This window comes from Watersipora subatra, chromosome 1, assembly GCF_963576615.1.
Source record: "Watersipora subatra chromosome 1, tzWatSuba1.1, whole genome shotgun sequence".
NCBI classification, from domain to species: Eukaryota; Metazoa; Bryozoa; class Gymnolaemata; order Cheilostomatida; family Watersiporidae; genus Watersipora; species Watersipora subatra.
In genome coordinates this window covers 70,027,221-70,050,609 of record NC_088708.1, presented here as the reverse complement: position 1 = coordinate 70,050,609, position 23,389 = coordinate 70,027,221, and the positions used below count along the sequence as shown (strand labels likewise).

General features: G+C 37.4%; 1 long non-coding RNA gene across 1 annotated transcript; it reads right to left on the bottom strand.

Annotated features, from left to right (window-relative positions):
• Positions 1-15,785: 15,785 nt before the first annotated feature.
• Positions 15,786-21,996, bottom strand: LOC137405025 (uncharacterized). Its single transcript, XR_010979745.1, has 3 exons — positions 21,872-21,996; positions 21,241-21,368; positions 15,786-16,242 (listed from the first exon to the last, which is right to left on the bottom strand). It is a non-coding gene; the product is annotated as an uncharacterized lncRNA (long non-coding RNA).
• Positions 21,997-23,389: the final 1,393 nt, after the last annotated feature.

Sequence of the window (23,389 nt, the reverse complement as noted above, 5' to 3'; positions counted from 1 at the left end):
ACGCGTAATAAAGTAACAAAATATATTTGCCAGTCACGCACTCATCCTTAAACTTGGAGTTGTCTTCTATATGCTGCTTTCTGTGGTGTACAAACCAATAGCACAAACCTCTTTACTCTATTGGATACCTTGGAACAAACCCAATGAATCATTTTTGGCATCCACCAAATGTGTTGTTTACAAACCTTGCTTTGAGTTATTATAGCCCAAGCACATCAATATACATGCATTTATAATGGTCTCAGGCCATGGCTTTTATTGATACACTGCCAAGCATGAGCTCATCTAGCGTCAACAGACCTTAACCGACTGACTGACTTGTCATGTAACACAATCGCAACCAATTGTAAGGGATATACCATTAGAAGTTGAAAGTCTCAAGTGTATATCAATCACATACTCTTAGGTACAGGGTACCTATGCGTGAGGGTACCTGTGAAGTCCTACTCATAGGGTCTGAGCTCACTTAGTCTTATAGGTACAACGTGTAAGCAGTACATCAGTAAGTTCTGCGAACAGAGAAGTTGTTTCATTATATAAGATCTAAGCGCAATGCAAATATTACCATGCATCATCACATCGTCATGCTGTTGTACTGATTTTATGATTTTATGATTCCTCATGATTCAGGAGTTTTTAGTGATGTCTACTAGGATTCTTAATAGGTTTATCAGAGGTCATTCCACAGTTGTCATGTGCAGAGTGCAGACTCATCAACGACATTTATATGTCAACAACTCAGTAATTGATTCATCAGCTTAAGATAATGAACTTTGGACTGTTGCTGCAGCAACTTATGTCAAAATTCTACTTTCACTGTCGATCTTTGCATGTTCTGATGAAAGTGCAGGCTTTCGTCTATAGACGCAGTTGAAAGTGAAAATGCTGTTTGCAGATTATATATACTTATCAAAGTTATAGATCCAGTTGTTGTTTCACTTTCTTTGTTGAGTTACTTGGGCTCCTATCGCTGCTACTTCATGAAACACCCTTACCATCGTCTATATTAAAAGCGCAGAATAAAAGCTATTCTCTTAGGTAATAAACGTACTAAGGATTGAAAAAATGATGTGGCAATTTAATTAGCAAATAATATTCACAAAACCAGTTTTAAAACTTGGAAAAGCCGTGAGCTTTTTACAATATGTGTGAGCATCTACACTGTAGCGAAAATTGACAGAAATAACATATCGCATTGCTAGTATATTGTGTGTAGTGTATCACACTGTTAGTAGTACTAATCATACACATAATATATAGTGTGTAGTGTATCATACTGTTAGTAGCTATAATCATGCATATAATATATAGTGTGTAGTGTATCACACTGTTAGTAGTACTAATCATACATATAATATATAGTGAGTAGTGTATCACACTGTTAGTAGTACTAATCATGCATAATATATAGTATGTAGTGTATCAGACTGTTAGTAGTACTTATCATACATATAATATATAGTGTGTAGTGTATCAGACTGTTAGTAGTACTAATCATACATATAATATATTGTGTGTAGTGTATCAGACTGTTAGTAGTATTAATCATACATATAATATATAGTGTGTAGTGTATCAGACTGTTAGTAGTACTAATCATACATATAATATATTGTGTGTAGTGTATCAGACTGTTAGTAGTATTAATCATGCATATAATATATAGTGTGTAGTGTATCAGACTGTTAGTAGTACTAATCATACATATAATATATTGTGTGTAGTGTATCATACTGTTAGTAGTACTAATCATACATATAATATATAGTGTGTAGTGTATCATACTGTTAGTAGTACTAATCATACATATAATATATTGTGTGTAGTGTATCAGACTGTTAGTAGTACTAATCATACATATAATATATAGTATGTAGTGTATTACACTGTTAGTAGTTCTAATCATACATAGGCCTATAATATATAGTGCGTAATGTCTCACACTGTTGGTAGTACTAATCATACATATAATATATAGTGTGTGGCGTATCACACTGTTAGTAGTACTAATCATATATATAATATATTGTGTGTAGTGTATCACACTGTTAGTACATAGTTAACTGAGACTCGCATAATTACCTCATCTGGTAACCCAAGTATCGCAATATATTCTAGAATACATTAAATCTCATCACTATTAGTTGTTCCAGGATGAGTGGCACGAAAAGGAAATACCATGATTCATACATCCAGTATAAATTTCCTACTACCATAATTAATAGGATGAAAGGCCATTGTGCATACATTGTACAATGGTTACATGAAGTGCTTCTATAAAACTTACATAACTTGACAATTCATACAGAGATTGTTCACGCTGCCTTGTTCGCGCTGCCTTGTTCGCGGTGCTTTGTTCGCGCTGCCTTATTCGCGCTGCCTTGTTCGCGCTGCCTTGTTCGCGCTGCCTTGTTCGCGGTGCCTTGTTCGCGCTGCCTTGTTCGCGCTGCTTGTTCGCGGTGCCTTGTTCATGCTGCTTGTTCATGCTGCCTTTTTCACGCTGCCTTGTTCACGCTGCTTGTTCACGCTGCTTGTTCACGCTACCTTGTTCACGCTGCCTTGTTCACGCTGCCTTGTTCACGCTGCCTTGTTCACGCTGCCTTGTTCACGCTGCCTTGTTCACGCTGCCTTGTTCACGCTGCCTTTTTCATGCTGCTTGTTCATGCTGCCTTGTTCATGCTGCCTTATTCACGCTGCTTGTTCATGCTGCTTGTTCATGATGCCTTGTTCGTGCTGCCTTGTTCATGCTGCCTTGTTCATGCTGCCTTGTTCATGATGCCTTGTTCATGCTGCTTTGTTCATGATGCCTTGTTCATGCTGCCTTGTTCAGCCATTGATACAAATAAAACTAGATTTATCTTCATTATTTCACCAAAAAATCAATAACAGAAGCCTCAAATGTGGTTTACCTTAAAATTACTGGACAACTCGCACCACGCATAATCTGAGAAACATTAATTTATTCATATGTGTAGAAAATGGTTTGGATAACAATCTAATACAAAGATAGCTGTTGTTCAAGGGTCAGATAACAGTGTAGGCCTCCATGAAATATTTTTGAGATCGATTGTAGATAAATATTAATATATATATTAGCTATATACATGTATTTTTGAGATATACATGTATAATAGCTCAAAAAGTGATGAATTTATGTTTGATATATGTTCTCCTTCCAGTCTCTTTCTACTCAAAACTGTTACCACAAGTCAAGTGTACTCTGGGGTATTTTAGGAAAACTTAATTTTGATACAAAGGTTGTGAATGGCTGCGCCTATTGTGTTTTGTGCATTGTGCATACAATCATCGTGCTTCAGCAATGGTCGCATCAGTCTGGCATTCAGACCCGAGTGAAGAGAGAATGGCCCCATTGTAAAATGAATGCACTTTATCATGCGCTTTATCATCACTTTATCATCAGGGAATGCACTGCATTAACTAGTCATACACCTTCTATAAACTTGAAATTTTTTACATTACGGCGCTGAGTGGTATGCATAGATATAGTAAACCCATCTCACTATATCTATGGGTTTACTATATCTATGGTGGTATGTCATGGATACAGTAATTACTCTATTGAGTCCATTGGTTACTGCCAACAAACACGATAAAAATTTCTTAGCATATATCGAATTGAACTGTTTTTTTCCCCTACTACAATAAGGTTTACTTGTGTGAACACATCCAGGTTCTCTCGTGATGGAATGCCAATGGCTTTGAGACTTGTGGTTTTAGGTTATATTCACAGGGATGACATACGGATATGATGATATCATAAGAAGTGCTTGTACTGCAAGGGCAGTGATCATTCATTTGGCAAATGAGTCATTGTAGTAGTGTATTGCTTTATGGGTGCATTCACAACATTGACCTACTTGCCCTATGGCTGCAGTTTATGTTTATGGTTTGCTGTGAATGTAACAATTAAAATTCCATTTGTCTCTGCATGCTACATAGCCTTGAAAGAGATGTGAGCTGCATGGTTGTCCATGCATAGCAAAATTCTATTTTCCTTGAAGCATTGGGGAGTCCGTACAGTATACTCCATGATCAATGAGCTATGAACATTTCTCTTATGATCTGCCCAGAAGGCTGAACGGCACCCGTGCTACCTGGAGGTTTACCATTCGCTATTTAAAATTCACTCAGACAAACAAAAAAGTAGCAATTCAGGCTCTTTTCCTGATGTTCATAAGCCAACTTGCTTGTTGTTCTCACCCGCAATTGCCTTTGGAACCCCATGTACTGTTGTCAACGCTGTCTCATCAGCAATTTGTAACGCTGACAGGCTTCTATGAATTTCAAATGCAACTCATTGGCTCTCATGTATTAGAAGGTTGCAGGCTAGTTAAAACTTTTTAGCTTTTGAATTCTGGTTGACAACATCATATGTCCCTTCATAAAGCCATCCCACTAATATCTATCTATATGTAGCAAGTGTGTATATTAGTTTCATCATTTCCATTTACCGGCATTATTTGAAAGTTTATAAGTGGAGTTAATAAATTGAACAACTGCGAACATCCGCTCTGAAAGTGTCCCATAAAACTCTGACTTTAGTAGATTTTGATTACTACTTAACAAAAAAGAATTATGTTATATGTGAAGATACATAGTAAAGTCGGCCATTTTTTATTGTGATTGATCCAACGAGTAGAAATGTTCTAGTTTAGAAGCGCGTGAGTTTTAAAGGACAACTACTGGAAACCTGAACGTTTGTTGATATACTAGCTTGTTAAACAAGAGAACAGGCTGGTGTATTCTAAAGCGAGTGTTCTCACCATGCTACTGAGTCCACCATGGCACTTAGGTTCGATCAAAGGTAGTCAAAGCTGTTATCACAGTCAAACACATTGCGTGACAAATCTTGGCACCTACATTACACTGACTAGAAATGTGTCAGTGTAGTGTAGCTGACATTATCTGTTCCATTGCATTCTTCGCTTTGACAAGATAACATAAACTATAGATACATGGAAACCATGTGATGTAAACTTTTCATCTACGACCTGTTAGATAGCAACTGTAACATGTTCAGCAGTATGCATGATGTAACATGTTAACATGTAACATGTTCAGCAGTATGCATGATGCATGCGACTAGTTTTCAATTACATACTCACACTTATAACAGAAATATATAATATTTTATGTATCCTTTAACAAAGCAGTAATGACAGGTAGTTTATTGATTAGGCCTTGAAGCGTTTATGGTTTTTGTAAAAGCTATACAAAAGGTAAGGTAGTTAGTTCCGGAGGCGTCTTGGGCATGTCTCAATGCATCCCATCTCAGACCATTAAGCTTGGTTCTCATATCGATTGCGAGACTCCGGCGGTAACTTGCGCAGCAAAAAACTTGTGACGACGGGCTCGGCGGCTTCTGTTCACATATAATGCTGCATCGCTAAACATAATCGCATAATTACATAAATTGTTTGTTCGCCATGCCATTTCGATAATGGGGACCTTCACCTGTACAGTGCTTTTCGGAAGGTTTTGCCTGCGACTTTTCGCGAAACCTGAACAGCGCTAAACTTTTACGTTGACCGCCGGCTACTAATGGCGGTACCCAGCATGTAGGTTCACATTTCACTGCAACAGCCTGCGGTGCTCTCGCCGGTGCTTTGCGATGTATATGAAAACCAGGCTTTAAAAGTTGACTTGCAACAAAATTCACATTACAGTTATTTAGTATTAAAAGATTCACCATGTCTTACTCTGCTGTGTTGTAATTGCAAAATATGTGGAAATTTGATTGCAAGCTTTTATAAGCTCAAAAACGAACAGCTAATCGCAGCCATCATGAAAACGCCGCAGATTGGAATCCCTTTCCAAAACAGCTCAAATGGGACGTAGTTGAACACAATGGCTTCTGTTTACACTTTCATGCAACCTCATTCGTCGAAATATTTTCACAAATATACTTCACGCATTCAATAAACCCATGTCTATTGTTCTTTTGCGTCTATTTCATCATCATCATAACGCTGTCATTTTGAGCACTGATATCTCAAAACCTACCGTAAAAATTTGTTTATCTTTTTAACCTTAGCTCAAAGGAGTGCGTATCATCCTCTGATAAACATGACGAGCCTGTTGGTCACCTGTAATAGTCGAAAAATGCTGCAGAAATTTTTCACGCTGTTTGGCAGGAAGTATGGGTCACATGATCAGATTACGACCAGATTATTAGACCAAACTGAAGCGAAACTGTAAAGTAGCGCGCATCTATATTTGAAACGGGCTTTTCGGTAGAACCCGAAGTGTTTATTGTAAACTAGTGCTATGAGAAGTTTTATATTGAGCCTTTTATTGGCCTTCAATTTCACATCATAACATCATGTGATCAAAAGCAATAACCACAATGTTTGAGTACGTCGTCGAAATAAAGAGATTCCAATCTACCGCGTTGTCGTGATAGCTGCAATTAACTGTTCGTTTTTGAGCTTTTAAGAGCTTGTAATCACATTTCCACATACTTCGCACCTACAGCACAGCAGAGTAAAACATAGTGAACATTTTGATACCAAATAACTGTAACGTGTATTTTGTTGCAAGTAAACCTTCAAGAAATTATTATATAAAAACCGTAAAGGCCTCATCTAAGATCAATGTGCCAAGTTGAAGCTAACAATTGTATGTACTATGTTTCTGCATACCAACAACACCAATGGCTGTATTTCCATCACACTTAATTAGCAATTGAGGACTACTGATAGTCTCCATTGAGGACCCCTGATAGTAGCCTCTATTGAGGACCGCTGATAGCCTCTATTGAGGACCACTGATAGCCTCTATTGAGGACCACTGATGGCTTCTATTGAGAACGACTGATAGCTTTTATTGAGGACCACTGATAGCCTCTATTGAGGACCACTGATAGCCTCTATCGAGGACCACTGATAGCCTCTATTGAGGATCACTGATAGCTTCTATTGAGGACCAATGATAGCATCTATTGAAGACCACTGATAGCCTCTATTGAGGACCACTGATAGCCTCTATTGAGGACCACTGATAGCCTCTATTGAGGACCCCTGATAGCCTCCATCAAGGACCACTGATAGCCTCTATCGAGGACCACTAAAGTGCTCTATTGAAGACGACTGAAACATCTATTGGGCAAATATCGCATGGCTCCAAACACCGCTGCTCTGAGTACTGATGTTATCACTTATCATCAAGAGGAACTTCCTTTAAATCGTCAGTCTTACAGCTTGCTGTCTAGTTGTCAAACACAATTATACTTATAATCATGCCTTATAGCGTAATGCTATGATTACACCCTCACTGTCATAAGTCATTCACTGCTTCCATTAGCCAGAGTAATGAGAGACGAGCCCAGCCATAAATGCTATTTGCTTTTCTATTGGCCAGTCATTTATGATGGAACATCAGTAAGTAGCTACCCGCATAAGCCTGCGTTCCCACTCATAGATGGAATGTATTCGACTGTCTGTCTTGAGTTCACTAAACTTGCACTTGTCGTATGGTGCAATAACAGTTTTTTTACTTCACTCAATTTTTTTACCTCATTTGATCGATGTAACCCTTCAGAGTAGTAGATGATTGATCTGCTAGACATAGTTACACTGTATTTTATATAATGGGCTATAATTGGTCCAAATGCATCATTGTAAGCAGCTACCAATACATGTATTTTAGATATCTAGATTTTCTTGCATTTCATAACCTCGCAAAATTCAACACACGATGCAAACAACAGAAAGGCAGAGTACAATCTTTAGAGTGTATCCATCATATTTGTGTAGCCGACACAAACATAATTGTAAGACATATTTCTGTCACTAAGTGTCATGGTTGAGAAGGTATGTTAAATACTATTCTTTATGCTGCTGAACAGCTGCACCTACCATCCATACCATATAAAGGTTAATTTAATCACAACTAGAAATATTCCAAGAAAACGTGATGTTGTGGTGACTTCCATTTACTCAAATTTTGCTCTAAGCCTGTTGTAATTGGTCAACTTTAGATTAGCTCTCATAATAAGAAAAACCTCATGTATGAGTACAAAATGGAGAAGGTCCAGTTTGGAATACAGTACATGGAGAGTGGAGTACAAATGGAGAAGTTCCAGTTTGGAATACAGTACATGGAGAATGGAGTACAAATGGAGAAGTTTGAGAGTTCCAGCAGCGTTCAGTGTTTACAGGACTTTAACAACTTTTATCTCTTTTGGCTTAATTAAAATGAATATTGTCAGCAATTTTGATTGTTTCGTTGTTTAGAACTCTAAAAAAGTTAAACTTTTGTGATTATGCAATTATTCATCTGAACTGAAGCTAGAGACAAGCTAAGCGCACAGTAACATTAGTCTTAGATCTAAGAGAACCCACAACTCAGTACTCATCCCCAACTCGGCACTGGAGTAGATCTCAACTGGATCGATCAGTGAGACTAATGCCTTAATCTACAGTACGGCAACCGTCGTCTTAGAGAGGATGAGTATTAAGCCACTGTCAAAAAGGCTTCAAGCCATTCCATCTTGGCAGCTGAGGCTACAAAATAAGATCAAAGACTTGCGCAAGAAAGTTAGTAGGCTCAGTGAGAGATCTAACCACAGTTTGGAGCGTCCAAAAAGGAAGCCACAATAGAAGCTCTAGAATCTGCCAAACAGCAGCTAGTAGCACTCTCGGCACGACTGAAGCGGTACGCCAAAGAGCGGGATAACAAGAGAATGAACAAACTGTTCATCAATAATCCATCCAAAGTGTATTCTCAGTTCAGAGGTGAACTGCGGAGGCCAATGTCAGATCCTCCCCGATCCAGTACCTCAAAGTTCTAGAAAGACATCTGGGAGAAAGAGACTACTCATAGCACCACTGCAAATTGGCTGAAGAGGCTTAACGAGAGCCACCAACACACTGTGGTCCAGCAAGGACTCACCATCAGCGAAGTGGACATCAAGTGCAGAGTGCAGCGTATGAAGAACTGGGCAGCACCTGGCCATGACATGATTCAAGCCTTCTGATTGAAGAAATTGACATCACTTCACACTAGAATGACTAAACAGATGGAATGCCTAATAGAAGAAGGCGACCATCCGAAATGGCTGACCAAAGGACGAACTGTACTTCTGATAAAAGATCCAAAGCAGGGGCCGATTCCCAAGAACTATCGACCAATAACGTGCTTGCCCACCACCTGGAAACTGCTCTCAGGAATAGTTGCAGACAAACTGAGTCACTGAGACACATGAGTCACTATATGACCAGTGCTCAGAAAGGAATTGGGCGCAACACTCAAGGAGCCAAACATCAGTTACTGGTGGATCGGACAGTCTGTCAAGACAGCAGGAAAAGACATACCAATCTCGCCATGGCTTGGATCAACTACAAAAAGGCCTATGACTCATTCCCATAGTTGGATATTTGAGTGCCTCAGTATGTACAATGTTTACCCTGCTCTTGTGGCATTCATCAAGATGACAATGACCAAATGGAAGACGGAACTGGAGGCTAATGGCAAAAAGCTGGCGAGTGTAAAAATTAAGCGAGGCATCTATCAAGGTGACTCCTTATCACCGCTGCTCTTCTGCATATGCCTAAACCCTCTAAGCAATATGCTGGAGAAGACTCAATATGGGTACCAGTTTAAGAGTGGTATCAAGAAAAACCACCTCTTCTAAATGGATGACATCAAGCTGTACCGTAACAAAGAAAGGGACATTGATTCGCTAATACACCTCACTCAGGTATACAGCAAGGACATCGGAATGACCTTCGATATTGAGAAATGTGAAAGGCTAATTCTTAAGAAAGACCATTCTATGCTCACAGATGGCCTAAGAATGCCAAATGGTACCATCAAAGATATAGAAGAAGGGTACAAGTACTTGGGGATTATGCAAAGCAACATCAACCACGAAGCCGAAGTACGTCACAAAGCCATTACTGAATACAAGAACACCTTCGGCAGGTCCTACGGAGCCAGCTCAATGCCAAGAACCAAGTCATGGCAATAAATACCTACGCACTGCCAGTAATAAGATATCCAGCACGCATAATAAAGTGGACTGAGGAAGCCATCAAGGAAACAGATATAGCAACTCGTAAACTGCTGACCATGCATGGAGCGCTCCACCCAAAATCTGATACTACTAGATTGTATCTCGATAGGAAAGATGGCGGTAGGGACTCAAAAGTGTACAGCAGACAGTAAAAGCGGAAGAGCAAAGCATCAAAGCCTATGCAGCCTCCATGGCCACTTAAGATAAGTTGCTAGCTGAATTTCAATCGGCTACTCTTACAATGGACCTTTGTCATGATGATGAGGAAATTGACTGGCACACGAAACCTCTTCATGGTGCTTACCACCAACAAATATCTAAGGTTGGCGATCTTCACCAGACAAATATGTGGCTGAACAAAGGAAACCTAACGGCCAATACAGAGTCAATAATCATGGCAGCCCAGGAGCAAGTGCTCCCAACAAGGCAACTCCAGCCAAAAATCTATCACACTAGAGACGATCCTAGATGCAGAGTGTGCAAAGATGCACCTGAGACCATCCAACATATCATCAGTGGATGCAAGCAGCTAGCAGGAAACGCATACACTGAGCGGCATAATCATGTCGCAGGTGTTGTGTATAGAAGTCTATGTGACGAGTATGGCCTTAATAAACCACAACACAGGTAGGAAGCTCCTGGTAAGGTCAATGAAAATGACCGCGCTAAGATCCTCTGGGACTTCTACATCCGGACTGACAAGCATGTCCTGGCAAACCAACCAGATATAGTGGTGGTGGACAAGGAGAACAAGAGAGCTACTATAATAGATATAGCAGTACCCAATGACTACAATATAGCCAGCAAAGAAAAGGAAAAGGTAGAGAAATATCTCCCTCTTGGAGAAGAGAATGAAAAATGCTGGGATGTAAGAACAACTGTAATCCCAGTAGTCTTTGAGGCACTGGGTGCAATAACACCGGCACATAAGAAAAGAAAAGTGCGCTATTGGGAACAGCTAAGATCTTCAAGCGAGTACTCAAACTCCCAGGTCTCTAGTAGGAGACCCGAGTTAGAGCAGATACTACCACCCATACGGGTTAACCGGGGTGAGGAAACAATTTACTAGCTGTGCTACCCGGCGTTGCCCGAGTAATAAAAATGTCTTTGGACAGACAATTGAGTTGTATTTAATATATAACAACATTTCCCATTCTAACTTTCAAATTACATATCATGAGAGAAGTGTTTTGTGTAGTTGAAATAAATTAGGAGAAAAATAAAAACAACTGTAAAGGTTTTAAAACTTTGTCAAACAACTGTAACTTTCAAGCTGTTAGCCAGGCACATTGCCAATGGAAAATTCTAGTAAGCCGCTTAACAAGCTAGGCTTCTAATGGCGGTAAGCCATGACTTTGCCTCTGCATTGTTGTCCAACTACAACTATTCTAACTATGCTATAGCCGGACAATCACACCTACAAATACACATCCGGACAAACTTTGAGAAATATATATATATAGATATATATATATATATCTCTGTTTCGGCTATTGAAGTCTTATCAGTGCAGCTCAGAGTTGGCAAGGGAGATAACTTCTATGTACCAGAGCTACGCAGTACTCCTGAGTAACTGTGGTACAACACTGCTGCTGCCCATGAAACAAAGAAAACGTGTAGAGACTCAGCGCGTTTCTCCATAAACGCTTGCTCTGATTGGCCTGACCTTCATTGCCTCCTCTGGAGCTGACGAGGCGGTGCTGTTGAAGACCTGGTCAGTCGCTCATTGACCTTGTAACCAATAGTTTTGGTTATCATTTACTTAACTACTTGATTGATAGACTACTTGAGCTAATAGTTTGAGCAGGATGTATGGACTCCTCCTTGGCAGCATCCTTGAACAGTTAACTGTCCAGGGCTGTAATTGTATTGGTTTACATTAGTGTATTCCCAGCAGCTCGCTTGATCAATGATTTTACAGCAACTTTCTTGCCACGATTATTATAGGGAAAAGCAGTTATTAAGCTATCAGGTGATAAGTTGCCTAGTAGTTTTGTAGTCTCATAGCTATTGCCAGAACTCATTAACAACAGTATAATACATGCCTTCATACAATAGAAACAAACATGAAAAATAGTTGCTGGCTTGACTAGCTGGTTTAATGTAACCTGTTCTATTATCGTTTCTAAAATATGTACCAGTCTCAAGCTGGAGGTTAAAAAATAGAAACAAACTAACATAGACAACATTGGCACCCCTCTATTATATTGGCACCCCTCCTGTATCTTCGCTGGGTAGCAAAGATTGTATATAAACAATCTTTGCTACTCAGCTAAATAGACTACAATATCATAGAATGCTAAACTATATTGCACTATAGGCTTCAAACGTACTGGATAATCGGCTGAGCCAGCCAGTCTTTGAAGTGCAATCCTATCACTCGCTTAACTCTATAAAATTAGTACGGGGTTTCCCTACATTTTCCCTTTAAGGGAAATCTGACGAGGGGAAATCTCGTATTCCTTTGTTAAGAATGAAGCAAAAAGGCTCAAAACATGATGAAATACAGACATCTTTGGAACATAAGAAAACGATAAGTTAGTTGAAGAACATGTTAAGAATAGTCGAGCCTTTTCACATGGCAGCAACGTATAAAAAGCAGCTCGATTTTTGATCGTTGATTGTTTTCCTGGCTTGAAAATTCGGATTCACGGAGGCTGATTCACAAGTTGTTGTGGTGACAAGTAACCTTTCTTCAGTTTCACAATCGATTTATGCACCCTTACGGGTGCGAACATAACCTCCCACCACTTAGGGGGTGCGAGGTTATGTTTGCAAAGGTCCTTTCCGATTATGGGTGCCCGCACCCCGTAAGGTTATGAGCACCCATAAGCGGGAAACCATATTCTATGAGATTCACCTAATGGTTGGCAACTCATTTGAGATAATGTATGTAATGCTGAGGCATTTTTATCTCTATGTGCACTAACCTCTGCTTTACTTCTCTTACTTCTGCTTATCTTTCTTTTCATCTCAGCTAGTACACTACCAGACCCCATCTCAACTACTACACTACCAGACACATGTGTTGTGAGAAATAGTCAAGCGTACTAATAATCTGCTCAATTACTCCACCAAGCAGCAAGGCACTATGGTAGCATATAGGCATATGGTTGCATGCTTTGCTGTGCTACCATATGCCTATATGGTAGCACAGCAAAGCATTTAACGTGTAATGTTAAGCAACGTGTAATGTTAAGCAACGCTACCATATGCATTGCTTAAAAGGTTAATTAAGCGTTCAGTGTTTACAGGACTTTAACAACTTTCATCTCTTTTGGCTTAATCAAAATGAATATTGTCAGCAATTTTGATTGTTTCGTTGTTTAGAAGTCTAAAAAAATTAAACTTTTGTGATTATGCAATTATTCATCTGAACTGAAGCTAGAGGCAAGCTAAGCTATGCTACCATATGCGTTGCTTAACGTGTAGGTTCAATTCTCTTGCAGTGCGATATTTTTTCCTAATGCTCCAAGAATGGCTTCGGACAGCCGGACACAATGCCTATTATAGTAAAGATTGCATGTGTGCTGACCTCTGCATTATTCTGATGTTTATTCACAGGTATTGAATTCATACTCATCTCATCACATGTCTCATCAACAGTGTTATTATTAGCTCTTTAATTTATCCAATCACTCTTCTACTTATGCGTGTATATATCTACTTATATATCTACTTATTATATATCTACTTATATATCTACTTATACATGTATATATCTACTTATATAACTACTTATTATATATCTACTTATTTATTTACTTATTATATATCTACTTATATATCTACTTGTTATATATCTACTTATACATGTTTATATCTACTTATACATGTATATATCTGCTTATATATCTACTTATTATATATCTACTTATATATCTACTTATACATGTATATATCTGCTTATTATATATCTACTTATATATCTACTTATACATGTTTATATCTACTTATATATCTACTTATATATCTACTTATACGTGTATATATCTACTTATATATCTACTTATTATATATCTACTTATACATGTATATGTCTGCTTATATATCTACTTATTATATATCTACTTATTATATATCTACTTATATATCTACTTGTAATATATCTACTTATACATGTTTATATCTACTTATATATCTACTTATACATCTACTTATTATATATCTACTTATTATATATCTACTTATACATGTATGTATCTACTTATATATCTACTCATTATTTATCTACTTATATATGTATGTATCTACTTATATAACTACTTAGGCATCCAACCACTTAGAACAGTCTTGAAGTCACATCAACAGCTGGTATATTTGAGGTGCTTATGGTTTCAACATTGATGGCAGCATCTCAACATTATTTATCTGTAAAAATGTGAATAAGAAGAATATCTCCTAAGAATTTTATTAATAATGTTTTTAAAGGAATATTTTCAACACTCCTTACAAGCTATTTTAAACATTAGAAAATAACTGAGCGAATTTTACAAACCGACTTAAGGTTTTATAAGTTTCCAAAGATTGCAGCCACGTCTACGACTTTAACCCTACTTTCTAAAGATGTCTGGGACAAACTTATAAGGTTTAAAAATGCTTCTGAGGGAGTCCTACAGCTTCAAATGTATTGATACTTCTTAAATATAATGGTTTGTGTTCGTTATGTGTTATCGAAACAAGCTTTTTGCTCTTTTATTGCACAAAATACATGTTCTGTCAAAATTGTGACAAAGCTAGGAAACTATTATAAGCGGATTGATACAAAATTATAGGACATAATTATGTATGTAGTAAGTTGTAAGCCCTGTATCTTAGTAGATTTAGCAAGCTTAAGACCGCTAGTAGCAGACAGTAAGTGCACGGAGGCTACAGCGGCTGCTCACAAGCTAGTAAGTGTGGCACAAGAACTTGGGAAAGGGTAAACATGAATACGCTGCAGATCTGGAGTGGTACAGGGTGATGCCCAACAGTATATGGAGTAGCACAATCGTTGAAAGGTTTTGTATTAATATCTTCACATGGTTATTGGTCCAGGCAGCATAACAGCTTTTTGGTAATTTTTATTAAAATGTCATTGTAAGGTGTTGAATACGCCACGTTCTATTTTGTGGGTTGCAATATATATTGGATGGGTTTATGACGCGCTATTGAATAGAGCTAAATCTTGTTGGCTTCAATGTTGAACCAGAATTGCACTTCAGCTACCTTTTGCACAATGACAGTCCAACACTACTGTCCGAAAAATAATTTGCTCCAAGTACACTGTACATGGTGAAAAAGTTGAAAAATTGGACTGCTAACATATTTCGAGTGAAATTAAATACTGTATAGGAAATTCTGTTTTAGTTAGTGAATTTAAAAATTAAATCTTTGTAATTTAGTAACATTCAAAGTAACTCCATGATGATATAATATGGGTTGCAATCATCCTTGAGGCCAGCCATTTCTCCTGAGCTAGTGATAAGTATGCAAGTTCCTCTGCCTTATCACTCTTTTACTTGGCAGCAGTTCCAAGGCACAAATTTATTGTTCTCATTTGCTGAAGAGACTGCTGCAAACTGCCACATGTCAATCTCTTTGACATCAATTTCAGTACATACTCTTAAAACTGCCAATTAAAATACCATCTCTTAACCCATTAGGGGTTTTATGAACATGTGCTTCAACATACATTGAAGGTCTGTTTCAACACTCATGTAGCTGTAGGACTTGATGGATTCATCCAATTACATTTACTCATAAAAGGTTGCAAAAGAATGAGATTGTATTATGCAATAATTATTTGAACAAAAGTGGAAGCGCAGCTGCTTTTGATCTTCAATTCAACAAAAGTGAACATAAAAACGAAAAGAGAAATGTAATACTAGAAATACATACAGCAAATGTGAGTAATATGAGTACATACAGAAGTTGAAAAATTAGTTGACAAACTTTGTTAAAGGAATATAATATTCATGTTGTTGACAAAATGACAAGCGTCTCCAGAGCGAGAGTAGGCAATGCTAATTCCATAACATGTTCACTAAAGTTGCCAAAAGAACCAGAATGACTGTTGCATTACACATGGAAGAGTTATTGCACTTGTCTTCATCACAGCAGTAGACACCCGTTTTACCAATGCTAAACGGAGGGCAGATGGGTGAACATTCTCTGGCAACAGCAACACCTTCCACATTTCCAACTTGCACAGAGGCAACTGTTTTCTGAGAAACCGCAACAAATAACTATCAAACATTTAGCCCTTTTAAAAGCTGTTTTGAACAGGAATTGATAACTAGCAATGCAAAACTGAATAGTGATGCTCGGATTCTTACACCATAAAAATTATACAACGCGACGTAAGTTCTTAGCAATTGGTCCGATAACAGCAAAACCATTTGTTTATTAAATTGGCAGCAATGCTACTAGGTACTTCCAAAAGGCTTTTAACAGCATTTTTTGAAATTTATCACCAGTTAAGCAATGACGTATATACTCACAAAATAAATAAATAAATACAGTGGAATCTCAGTTTTCGAACATGATTCGTTCCAGAAGGTTGTTGGAAAACCGAATTGTTCGAGATCCGAAACAATTATTACCATTAGAATTAATTTATGTAAATTTTATTCCGTTCCAAGCCGAGATAACAACATCAGTAAGGTATTTTTTTAACATTTTACACCATAAACTGTACTGTATATTACATACTATAAATAAAAACGGGTAGATATAGATAGTTTTTATTTTCAATAAAAGATTTTGATGATGAAAACAGAAAACAAGTAAACATTTTGTATGTTTTGCTCTTAAAACATTGAAAACATGTTAAAATACAATACCAAAAAGTGCAGAAATTGATAATGAAACAGCGAAAAATACAAGATCAGTTGCATCAAAAACCGTGTGAAAAAGAAAATATAAACAGCAATGGCGTATACTTCACATTTTTGAAGGAGAATCTTCCTCCAAAACAATTTAGGGTAACTCGACTGGAGGAGTTGTCTCCCTAGCAAATCTCTTCGGTAGAGGAGACGTCGTCCCAGATGGTTTCTTCCTTTTTGTAAAGAATTTATGAAGCATAACTTGCTTCTCCCTTTGTTAACGAATGTTTCCATGCTGTTGCGAACGTTTAATTCTAATGCGCATGCTCATGTTTGGTCGAGAACCGAATTTATGTTCGATTTTTGAGACGAACAAATCTCAATTTTTTTGTTCGAAAACCGAATTGGTCGAGAACCGAGGTTCCACTGTACATGTATTTCCATTCAAAATACATGATACTCATGTGTTAGCCAATTTGCAATCGTTAAATGTATTAAAATATGCTATGCTCATCAAACCCAAATAAATTTAATGAAGGACGTTTTTATTCAATTTAAAGGTTGGCTTGCAACAAAATTCACCCTACAGTTATTTGGTATTAAAAGGTTCACCATGCCTTACTCTGCTAACTCAATCTAACTGCACTCAATCATTTCATTAATTTTATATTTGCATTTATAACAGCGATAAATTAAGAAATATTCCTGTTGGCAACTTTTTGACTTCTAAAGTTGAGAAAACTACCAGAGTAGCTAACTAGAAAGGTACCAAATTAGCGAGCACATTTTTAACCCGCGTCATCAAAAATGTAAACGTCAAGAAAATACGATACCACAATAAAATTGAAAGTTGTGAATGTGGCTTTGGAAACCAACCTAAACGCTACTGCAGTCTTCGGCATCAACAAAAAGCAACCCGACAAATGGAATAAAGTGCAGGAGATGTCGCATGACAGTTACCACGGCTAATAACCTCATTATGTCAGTACAAGTAATAGATATTTTCTAGTGTCTCATGGTGAATAAATTATTTTTAACAATTGTGCATTCTATAAGGTACTTGAATATAATTTTTAGATTGCATGTATAAGCCGATCCCCAAACTGTTATCAAACAAAATTTTAGATTCACAGGTGCGGCTTATATCCGAGGATTCAGTGTATCTCAATAAATAAAATGTAAAAGCCAGACCACTAATGTAGCAATCAATAAAAAGATTTTTCTTGTTATTATATCTTAAGAGGAACTCAGACATGTAAATCGGAGTGCCAATTTCCATGCTTGATGTTAAAGTGAATATAATACACAGAGTAACAGAATTAACTTAATTTTATAGGCCTACATCATTTTGCATTTTATTTTTAAGCTCTGCAATTTGTTTCACTTTTACCATTTGTCACAAAAATTGATGAATGGCAATCCTAAGCCATAGTTTGACTGTACATATTCTTCTTAGAGCCTGCCTACTACTAAATGAGACATCATTTTGGTTAAGCATAAAGCTGAAGAAAAACTACAAAAAAGCATGAAATTGTCTTTGTGGCGTCCAAACAGATTTACACCATAAACCACACAAAAGTCCAGCTTACCACCATATATGTCAAATAACATAGCACCAGCATTAATGTAAAGTGTGTACACCTTAAAAATTCAATAAAACAATATTAATGCAACGGCGTTTTTTCTTATAATAATCATATCACTATGTGTTTCATAAAGCATTGTGAACAAAAATGGTCATATGTAGTTAATAATACTCTAATAGCCTGAAAAACTTAGAGATCTGCATTATAAACAACAGTTACATGTATATTACAATTAAAACCGGTTAATACCAATTTTGTTACAAGCAATCTAAGCAGTTGTAGAGATTTTGATCGTCACATGCACAGAAAATATATAAACTGTCTTTTCATACATTGGCATCATCTGTCTTCAACAAAATTGAGCTTCAACTGAATTACTCCCAGGCAAAACGATGATGAGAATAGAGCTTCTGATTCAACTATGTAATAAAGAAAAGCTAAAGATTTCGTGTTAGATTTGTAGGGGTAACCGGGGCACCGTTGGCCAAAATTCACTTATTTCACCATAACTTGTGTGATAGTAATTACAACTTTCTGAAATTTGGACAGGCAATTCACATATATTTGATGTATTAAAACAGATATTTTCAAAAATCTAATACTGCTTTTGTTACCGGAAAAACAGATTACAAAAGTACCTGGCTAATGGCCAAAGCTGCCCCGCATCTGGGGCAGCTTTGGCCACCACTGGGGCACAAATGGCCACTCCCTGAACTGTTCAGAATTTCTAACTACTGTTGCATAGATGTATTTTTTGATTATTCAAACATATTCTTTGAACTAAAATATGACATTTTTCATAAAAATTTTTGTCCATTTGTCAAGGACTTGCCTTGACAAATGGACGTATTTCTCTGGAACCACAATGGTGTCACTTGTAATAACTGTACTCCACTGTATGAGCAACTAGGTTGATCTGATGGTATAGGCTGTTCCAGAGATAGGATCTCACATGATGCTGCATCTGGGTTTGGATGATCAGTTACAAAGGTGCCTAGAAACTCATCGTCAGCAAAAGCATGTCTGTTAAATGGTGAATTTCCTGGACGTCTGAACCCTCATGTGATATTTGAGATAGTTATTGCTAGTGGGAATGATTTTCCTAATAGGCTAGAAACATCATATATGTAGACAGTCTGTCATCTGCGATTCAAGTGCTATGGGCTTACAGCATCATTTAAATAGCGTTTTAGAAGGCCATAAACCGTTATACCAAGTGATTGGAGTTTGTTTTACAATGGGGAAGGAAGGTTAACATTACCACACCATTCTGCTTAGCAAATTCAATTGCTGCGACGTTTAGGTGGCTGTCTTGGTTGTCCAGTAATGACAGGGCAGGTGGTTCTCTTGAGCATCGACTATGGTTGATGAAGTGCTGAGGCCACTGTTTGAAGATCTCGGCATTAATTCACCCTGAAGGGTTCGCCGCACCAATAGTTTCAGTTGGTGCTCTTGAAAGCATGAGGAGAAATAGAAATGGTGAAATACATCCTCCAGAAGCATTTACTGCTCCTATCATAGTCGCCAGAGTTCCACGCTCAGCAGATATTACTTGGACAACTTGGCGAGCTTTTTGGTCAGCTAAATTCTTGTTCCACGGCATAAACTAGTAGCCTCTGGCTTGTGACATGAAATATTTGAATGCCTCTTCAAGAAATCACTCATCCAGTAATCGCCAGCACATTTGTTAGTGTCCCACTGCGGTGGGTGGGCCCTGTCATTTCTTTTAGCTTATTCATATGCTAGCTCACGCGCATGTCGCTTTGTTAGCCCATGATGGTGCGTTGACAACAGAAGCAGGTGATCCTTCGACTTTTCTTCTTGGTCTGCAGAGAAGACCTGTCTAGTGACATTTGACTTCACAAATTTTGTGTTGTCAAGCCCATTTAGTTTAGCTTCATTAACATAGTTGTGTAGTGAGGAATTTGGTATGCCAAGATCTTTTGACACCTGCCTTACAAAAAGTCTACCTTCTAACACATTATTGACTGCAGTAAGCATGACATCCTCAGACGTCCATGTTGGTCTTTTGCTGGTATAAGTTCGAACCAAAGTGTCACACTCCAAAAATAACAGTAAACCTTATCCTTTAAAATACAATAATAATGTAGAAATCTAAGCAATAAAATGCATTGTTATACCAGTTAAAGCATAAAATTCTCAGAGTTAAATAATATCAGACAAGTAACTTTGTATCGGGGCACATTTGGCCATGGCCAAATGTGCCCCGAACTCTGTGGCCAAAGCTGCCCTATCAGCTCATAATTGACAAAATACTCACTCACAAATTACAAAGTGATTGGATATTGGCTTTGACTACTTGATTAAATTAGCAACTAATGCCTACATTTTACCTAGTTAGCAAGCTGGTCTACTATTTGTACTTCTTCAGAAAAAAAACTTCCAACTAATGTCTTTCAAATGTACTTTAGCTCACTAAAACAATAATTTACTTACCACTTCCACAATACTTCACATGTAGGTCCAAGATTACAATGGGTGGTCTATTAGATCATTTCGTGTTTATTATGACAGAGAGAACAATTTCAATAATTTTTTTCTTAGTAAAACTGGGGTGGCCAAAGCTGCCCCATGGCCAAAGGTGCCCCGGTTACCCCTACTATTCGACGACACATTACAAAGCAATATAATGCAATTAAATGATATCAAGCGAAGACAGACCGTGTAAGATGCGTAATGAGTGGCTGGTTATACTGGAAAAATAACTGCTTGTTTGAAAGACGCACGAATTCAAAAATAAAAAAATTTCCAAACCAGCAACTAATAAATACGAAGAGTACAATATACTTACAACACATTTCCCATTACACACGGTCGTCGCCGGTGGCGTCCACCAGTTGAACGGCTCGTTACACTTTTTGTCCCCAGAAGAGAGTTCGCCATTAGTAAAAGTCGCAGAACAGGAATAACACGTTATACCTACAACAAATAACAGTAATGACTTGCAATAAAACATTGTTTGTCGTTGCTGATTAGTCTAATTTCAAACTGAACACATGGACAAAATCCGGGTGCTTTACCATCGAACCAAAACTCCTTTGGAGAATTCTAATAAAGAATTATTATTATGAGCAATCTTTATTGTGGTAATCTAAAGTTACATATAGCAACATGTTTTCCAAAACGTATCACAGCAAGTAAACTAACTAAAAGGTAGTGTACAAAATAAATAAAAGCTAATGAGTTGTGTAACTAATATAATAATGTTGGAGCCTAAATCTGTGCTTAATAAGCCACCACGTTGTAACCAGTTAGCAAAGGGGCATGTTTAGTACGGCGCAACAATAAATAATTTACAAATACTAAATAATCTCAATTTCTTTTTTAGAACAAAAGCTTGCATCTGTAGATTTAATTAAAAACTGAAAACTTGCTAGCGACTATAAATACTCTGGTATATCACGAATAGCACGTCTGTTTACCTGAAGTTCCGCTTATTATTGTAGCAAGTATGAGCAAAACAAAAAACGACTTCATGATTATCTCGTTTGATATTAGGTATTTAATCGCAGACCACGTCCGTTCACTTGAGATGAGCGCTCAAAAATGACCTTATTGACTATCTAGCCTATAGCTCTTATAACCCCAGTGAGTGGTTGATCGATGAAGCGTGAACAACGGCGACAGACAACTTCTATTTATACGCCAAGCTCGTCCTCAAACATCTACATATACATGTAATTGTTTAGGGCCGTTATTGGTTGTTACCACCAAACTTCGACAGTTTCAATTAGTTTTTCCAACATATAATCGCTGAACAGATATGATGAATAAATCATTCTGTTTACTACGAATTGACAAATAATATGGTTGACAATCTATCAAAGAAATATCCAAGCACTGTAATTAAAGCACAAAAATGAGACTTTAGATGCATTGAGGATTAGAGGGATGGTGAGATGAAAGGGAGATAGGGAAAGAGATGCACAAAAATGTTTTCATTTTACTGACAGCCTGACAAGTACTGATAACGTTAACGTCGACTAGAAAACTTTATATCCAAAATTTTCAATGAATCAGTTGTCAATGGGCAATTAATGCGGCAGACCAAGTTGCAGACTCCACACTAACTCTTATTATAGTTGTCTTTGTCAGTAGTAAAACAGCGCATGCAAATTTAAATGCTTTATTGACATTATTAAATAGTGGGTGCAAAGCTTATAACTCTTTGAACTGGTTCAAATTTTTGTTGTTGCCAAATGCCAAAAATACAAAAACTGATGTAACAGCCAGTTAGTAAGCTTGAAAAATGAAGCCTATTTTTGGTAGTATTTACCATAGAGTTATCTCCCCCTAGAGTGATAACACCTGCTGCTGACGAAACTTAACACTTGTGTGATATGTAATGATAGTGTTACAGTTGCCTTTAACATTAGGGCTAATTTACATAGGTAACAAAACAACCAACAAGTTAAACCAGACACACACACACACAAAGAGGTTAGCGTAAGAAAAGAATCACTAAAAATCTTTTGGCAAGACAATACCAACTTATTTTAATCACAAAGCTTTTTCGAAAAGCTTTGTGCTTACCTTAAAGGTTGACTTGCAATAAATTCACATTACAGTTATTTGGTATCATAAGATTCACTATGTCTTACTCTGTTGTGTTGTAAGTGCAAAATATATGGGAATGTGATTTAAAGATCTTGAAAGCTAAAAAACGAACAGTTAATCGCAGCCACACGAGACCGCCGTAGTTTGGATTCGTTTTCCAAAACGGCTCAAATGGGACGTAGTTGTTACAGGATGGTTTCTGTTTACACTTTCATGCAACCTCATTCGTTGAAATATTTTCACAAATATACTTCACGCATTCAATAAAACTATGTCTATTGTTTTTACGCGTTTGTTTTATTGTCATTGTAATGCTGTCACTTTTAGCACTGATATCTTATAACTTACCGTAAAAAATCGTTAAACTTTTTAATCTTAGCTCA